Source organism: Sus scrofa, chromosome 5 (assembly GCF_054392235.1).
Source record: "Sus scrofa isolate SSC_HxYL_T2T_F1_AM1 chromosome 5, Sscrofa_HxYL_maternal_Yorkshire_Landrace_v2.0, whole genome shotgun sequence".
NCBI classification, from domain to species: domain Eukaryota; kingdom Metazoa; phylum Chordata; class Mammalia; order Artiodactyla; family Suidae; genus Sus; species Sus scrofa.
Window position 1 is genome coordinate 67,964,366 of NC_139387.1, and position 7,018 is coordinate 67,971,383.

Here is a 7,018-nt window from a genome sequence, read left to right on the forward strand (position 1 = left end):
TTTGTTTGTTGGAGAAATTCTTTATTTCCCCTTCTATTTTAAATGATATTCTTGCTGGATAGAGTATTCTAAGTGGCAAATTTTTTCCTTTCAGTGCTTTAAATATATCTTGCCACTCCCTCCTGCCTTGTAGTGTTTCTGTAGAGAAATCAGCTGATAGCCTTATGGGGGTTCCCTTATAATTAATGCTTTGCTTTTCTCTTGCTGCCTTTAGAATTCTCTCTTTATCTTTAACTTTTGCCATTTTTATTATAATAAGTCTTGGTGTGGGCCTGTTTGGGTTCAACTTGTTTGGGGCCCTCCGTGTTTCCTGTATCTTGATATCAGTATCCTCTAGATTTGGAAAGTTTTCAGCCATGATATCTTCAAATATATTTTCAATTGCCTTTTCTTTCTCTTTTCATTCTGGAATTCCTATTATGCATAGATTGGCCTGCTTTATATTATCCCATAGGTCTCTTATATTGCTTTCATGTTTCTTCGTTTGGTTTTCTGTCTGCTGTTCTGTTCGGGTGATTTCCATTATTCTATCTTCCATGTCAGTAATTCATTCCTCTGCATTATTCATTCTGGTCTTTATTGCCCTTAGTTCAGTTTGTATCTCTGAAAATGAATTTTCTAGTTTTTCTTGGCTCCTCCTTATATTTTCTAGCTCCTTTCTGAGGGAATCTGCATTACTGTTCATATCCTCTGTTAATTCCTTCAGTATTTTCACTATTTCCCTTTCGAACTCAAAGTCTGTCAGACTACAGAGGTCTGTTTCATTGTTGACTGCTTTAGGTGAGTTCTCCTGTTGTTTTAACTGGGAATGGTTTCTGAGCTTCTTCATCTTGCTTGTGTGTTTTTTTTTTTCTGTGAATTTGGGTAATCCAAACTCTTGATGAAGTAGTAAGTAAAGGTATTCTTTCAAATGATCTGTGATGCTGAGAATGATATTAAGTATCCTGAGACCATGGAGAAAATTGACAGTGTTCTCCCATAACAGTGAACTCTGATACTTAGAAAACTGCATTAACACACATCTATCAGTTAGAGTTCTCCAATTGGCTGCCATCATCATTATCATCATCACATATAATGATTTATATTTGAAATGTTTACATGGGTGAGTTGAAAATTTCTAAATAATTTTCTAAAGATCTTTATGCACAGCTTACCTTAGTGAATAATAAAATTCAAGTCAAGCTAAAAACATTTAGAAATTGAGTGTTCTTTAAGTATATTTAACAAACAAATTATTTAAAGGGGATCATAAAATTACAGAGTTAAGGCACAAAGACCTGTTTCAGACCTTAGAGGAGGAGTATACGAAATGAGGCAAAATTGCCTGTCCTGGAAAATTCTATCCTGTCCCACTGATCTAAATGTCTGTTTTTGTGTCAATACCACACTGTTTTGAAGACTGTAGTTTTGTAATATAGTCATTTCTTTTAAGGGCAGTCTATTGATCTTGAACTCCATCAGCTTTGGTATATCTGGGAAAATTTTTATCTCTTCTTCATTTCTTCATTTCTAAAGGAAAATTCTGCTGGGTGAAGTATTATAGGTTGGCAGTTGTTTTCTTTTAGCACTTTATTTCCACCCTACTTTCTTCTTTTTTTTTTTTTCCTTTTATGATCACACCTGTGGCATATGGATGTTCCCATGTTGGGGGTTGAATTGGAGCTGCAACTGCAGGCCTATGCCACAAGCCATGGCAACAGCAGATCCTAGCCACATCTATAACCTATGCCACAACTTGCAGCAATGCTGGATCCTTAACCTACTGTCTGACGCCAGGGATTAAACCTGTAGCCTCATGGATGCTATGTCAGGTTCTTAACCTGCTGAGCCAAAATGGGAACTCCTCACCCCACTCTCTTCTGATCTGAAAGGCTTCTGCTGAAAAATGACCTGATAATCATATATAGGTTCCCCTGTACTTAAGTCTCATTTATATTGCTGCTTTTTTTCTTTGGACTTTTTAGGGCCACACCCATGGCATATGAAGGTTTCCAGATAGGGGTCAAATCAGAGATATAACTGCTGGCCTAAACCACAGGCACAGCAATGCAGAATCTGAGCTGCATCTGTGACCTATAGACGGTTCATGGCAATGCTGGATCCTTAACCCACTGAGTGAGGCCAGGGATTGAAACTTCATCCTCATGGTTGCTAGTCAGATTCATTTCTGCTGAGCCATGATGGGAACTGTTGTCTTGCTGCTTTTAAGATCTTCTTGTTTTTAACTTTTGACAATTTAATTATGCATTTCAGTGAGAATTTTTGAATTTTTCTGTTTTGGAACTTTTTGGGCTTCCTTGATCTGGATATCTGTTTCTTCTCCAGGTTTGAAAGTTTTCAGTCATTATTGCCTTAAATAAGCTTTCGGCATTTTCCCCTCTATTTCTGGGACATCTGTAACGCATATAATTGGTCTGCTTGATGGTCACCCACAAGTCTAAGTTATCTTCACTCCTTCCATTCTTCTTTATTTTTGCTTCTCTGATTGGATGATTTTTACTGCCCTGTCTTTGAGTTCACTGATCCTTCCTTCCTTTTAATTAGTCTTCTGTTAAACCCTTCTATTAAATTTTCGTTCAGTTATTCTTTAACTCTAAAATTTCTGTTTGGTACTTTTAAGAACATTTTCTTTATCTTTGTTGAAATTCTTATTTTGTTTATGTCTTTCTCTCCTGACTTCAATGAGCATCTTTATTATTTTGAATTTCATATCTATTAAACCACTTATCTCCTTTTCATTAAGATTTGTTTCTAGAGATTTATGTTGTTCTTTAGTTTGAAGCATATTCCTCCATTTCTTCATTTTCCTTGACTGTGTTGGTTTTTATACATTAGATAAAACAGCCACCTTTCCTAGTCTTGACAAACTTGCCTCATGGAGGAGATGAACCTTATCAATCAGCCTGATGTGAGAACCCAGTTGCTTCTCAAACCTGATAAATGGTGTATACTAAAAAATTCAGGAACATTATGCATAGTAGTAAAATGTAGATTCTTTTACATCAATGTCAGGATTAAGAAAAGCTTTGTATTAGAAGTATTAGCCATTATAATGAGAAAAGACAAATAACTCATGAGAATTTGAATAAAAGTGACAACACATTTTTTTTTTCCTTGCAGACAACAGGTTTATCACAGATAGTCCACAAAGTAATTCACAAAGAAATAAGTAATAAGTTTATCAAACAAAATAAGTAAGTTTAGCAAAATTACCAAATAAGGCACTCATGTATGTCTTTTCACACTAGCAACTATGTATTATATTTTAATGAGAAGTTTCTTAAATTGTATTGAATAACATAAAAAGAGATCTGAACCAAGGTACATATATACCATGTTCTTGAGTAGATGCAATCAATTTCTTAAGATAGAAATTTTATCCAAATTCTTGTGCTCAATGCAATTGCAATAAAAATCACAATGGGTTTTCAAGAACCTTTATAAAATTGCTAAAATTTTTAATTAAATAATATTTTAATATTAAATATACTCAAGAGAGAAACTTTTATAAAATAACTAAGTATGAGAGATACATTTGATAAATATTAAAAATTAGATAGGTCAGTTGGAGCATGGTGGCAGTGGCACATTGTGGAGCAACCAGGTGCAGTAGCAGCAAGAAGAAAGGAGGGGAGCGTGGAGTTGCCACAGACCTGAAAATTTTAAAACATCGGGTAAAAAAGTCTCATGAAAAAGAAGGTGACTTCCATAAGATTTGCTTTTTTTATTTTGGAAATTTGGAACAATAATTTTTGTATTACAGTTACTTAGAACTTTTCAGTGGAATTTTTTAAGGTGACTTCCATAAGATTTGCTTTTTTATTTTGGAAATTTGGAACAATAATTTTTGTATTACAGTTACTTAGAACTTTTCAGTGGTTAACCAAATGAAATGTGTAGGTTTTGTATGCGTGCATGTGCTTATGAACTTGTAAAGAATAAAGCTATATATATATAAATACTAGTTAGCAGCATCCAATTTTAGGAAGTATTAAACTTGCTGAGAGACCTAGGGAATGTGAAGAGTTTTTGACAGTAAAAACTTGGAAAACCTATAGATAAATTCCTTTAAGTTTTTCTGTGTGGATCTAATGTTTTCATTTAAATGAATATTCAGCAATAAAGACCTATTACATCATTAGTGGATCACTAAATTCCATTTACAAATTTAGACATTCTATGTATCATATTGTAAAATTTTACTAGCTAACATATAAATTTGATGAATTCAAATTGTGTAGAGGTAGACAAGGCAAACAATTGCAAACATGGAGTTCCCGTCATGGCTCAGTGGTTAATGAATCCGACTAGGAACCACGAAGTTGCGGGTTCAATCCCTGGCCTTGCTCAGTGGGTTAAGGATCTGTGGTGTAGGTTGCAGATGTGGCTCAGATCCGATGTTGCTGTGGCTCTGGTGTAGGCTGGTGGCTGCAGCTCCGGTTGGACCCCTAGCCTGGGAACCTCCATATGCCGCAGGAGCAGCCCTAGAAAAGGCAAAAAGACAAAACAAAACAGAAACAATTGCAAACAGTGAAAGAGACTATATCTTTATTTGCGTGTTAGCAAATGAGAATTCAGCTCTCATTTCAACATCAGCTATAAAACATTCCAGCCTATGTCAAGGACATATGCGTATGAACAAGAAGTCATTTGAATTATTTGGAAATGTTTTTCATAAAGACAGCTTTGAATACATACACATGCAGTAGCTCCCCATGATATTTTCCTACTTGTTATTGATCCCAGAATTTAAAAGAAAACAACGACTTTACTGCACACTCAGAAACCAGGTAGTTACTGGTAGAACTTTAGAATACTAAGGAACCATATGCAGGAATATTAGGCTTGGATTTATTTTCCCCTCAGACATGATATGTTTACTAACAAGTATTTTTTTTTTTCTATCCTAGTAATAGCAGAACTTATTTTAGGAAATTTTGTCAGTGGTTTCATATCACTGGTAAACTGCATTGACTGGACCAAGAGACAAAAGATCTCAGCTGATGGAATTCTCACTACTCTCTGGCAGACTCCAGAATTGGTTTGCTTGAGGCAATATTAATAAATTGGGTAGCAAATGTATTTAATCCAGCTTTAGATGAAATTATTATTACTGCCTGGATAATAAGCAACCATTATAACATCTGATTTGCTACTAGCTCCAACATATTTTATTTGTCCAAGATAGCCAATTTCTCCAGCTTAATTTTCCTCACAAAGTGGAGAACTAAAAGTGTACTTCTTGTGATAAAATTGAGGCCTTTGTTCTTTTTGGCTTTTCAGTTTGTGGTGGTACGTATAGATGAGACTATCCAGACAGATGAATATAAAGAAAACTTCACTCAGAAGACCAAACTGAGGGACATTGTATACCTTTCAAATATGACTCTGTTTACGCTAGTAAACCTTTACTATGTCTCATATCTTTTCTGCTGTTAATCTTTTCCCTGTGGGAACATATTGAGAAGATGAAGCTCAATGGCAAAGGATCCCAAGATCCCAGCACTAAGGTCCAAACTGTGATCTTCTTTCTCTTGCTATTTGCCATTTACTTCCTGGCTCTAACTGTCTCAGTTTAGAGTAAAAATAGGCAGCAAATCAAACTAGTTATCATGGCTTTCCAGGCTTTTGAAATCATATATCTTTCAAGCCACTCATTTACCCTGATTTGGAGAAAAAAGAAGCTGAAACAGGCCTACCTATCATTTCTGAGGCAGCTGAGATGCTGGATAAAAGAAAAGAATTAAGGGGCATCATGTGTCTTCTAGCAGAAAACAAATATGAGTCTTTGTAAACTTTGTGTATATGTGACTCGAAGCAATAATGACTTGATATAAATAGGGAAGACTAAATTTGAGAGTCCCCTGGTGGTGCAGCAGGTTAAAGATCTGGTATTGTCACTGCTGTGGCTCAGGTCACAGCTGTGGCTTGGGTTTGATCCCTGTTCCAGGAATATATGTATGCCATGGGGGCGGCCAAAAAATAAATAAATAAATAAATAAGAAGGAAGATTAAACTTAATACAAGTAGGTAAAACACTTAGGAAATTCAAATTGTATAAAAAGGATGAAGAAGAAAAAGAACGTGATGATTGTAGCCATTATCTGTGGTTAATGATGTTACACATCTCTTTATAATGAGATTCTTATTAGGTAAATACATACAAATTCAAAAGTGAGGAGTTATTTGTTTAAGGCTTCCTAGAAAAATTTCTAAAACTCAAAGTCCTTTTCTTTGTTATGACTTAATTTGCTTTTCCAGCCTCACTTCCATTCAGATTCATTTATTTAGAGAAATTAAAATAAGAAACTTTTAAAATGTGAAAAATGAACATGCACACATTTATGTAAGATTTATTACTGAGCAAAAAAATTATCATTCTTCTTTGACAAACACTATACATATTTAATACTCTCATGCGTATTAAGATACCTTATTGATATACTCATCTTCAATAATGTAAATCAGATGTTAACCTCCTACTTGGGTACAATTTACTGATTAACTTGACTAAATGGATTTTTATTGAGTGTAATCAAGAATAGATATCCCAAATTATATTAAATAATCCTAAGAGTATGAAATACTTTTTTAGCAATTTAAAGAAATTTTATTTTATTTTCAAAAACTTTAAACATTTTTAAATTTTATTTTAATTTTTAAAATAAATGTATTGGAGTATAGTTGACTTAACATGTTGTGTTAGTTTTGGGTGTACATGAAATGCTTTTTAATAAATATTAAAAACGATACTTATATACTCATCAGGGTCCATGTATAAGGATAATCATAACAGCATTATTATAAAAGTATATTCCATCAACAATAATGGATAAATAAAATGTGGTGGATTCATACAGTTGAATACTATTCAACAACAAAACTAAACTACAATCATGTACCACCATATGGATGATTGTTTTACATAAAATATAATGTTAAATAAAAGGAACTCAACCTTCCCCATGTACTCCCCTAAAAAAAAAATTCCAATTTCCTAAAATCTTAATTGCTG

The 7,018-nt window shown here is 34.0% G+C and overlaps 1 pseudogene; it reads left to right on the forward strand.

Moving 5' to 3' along the window:
• The first annotated feature begins 3,575 nt into the window (after window positions 1-3,575).
• On the forward strand, window positions 3,576-5,582 carry LOC146403419 (taste receptor type 2 member 31-like; annotated as a pseudogene).
• Window positions 5,583-7,018: the final 1,436 nt, after the last annotated feature.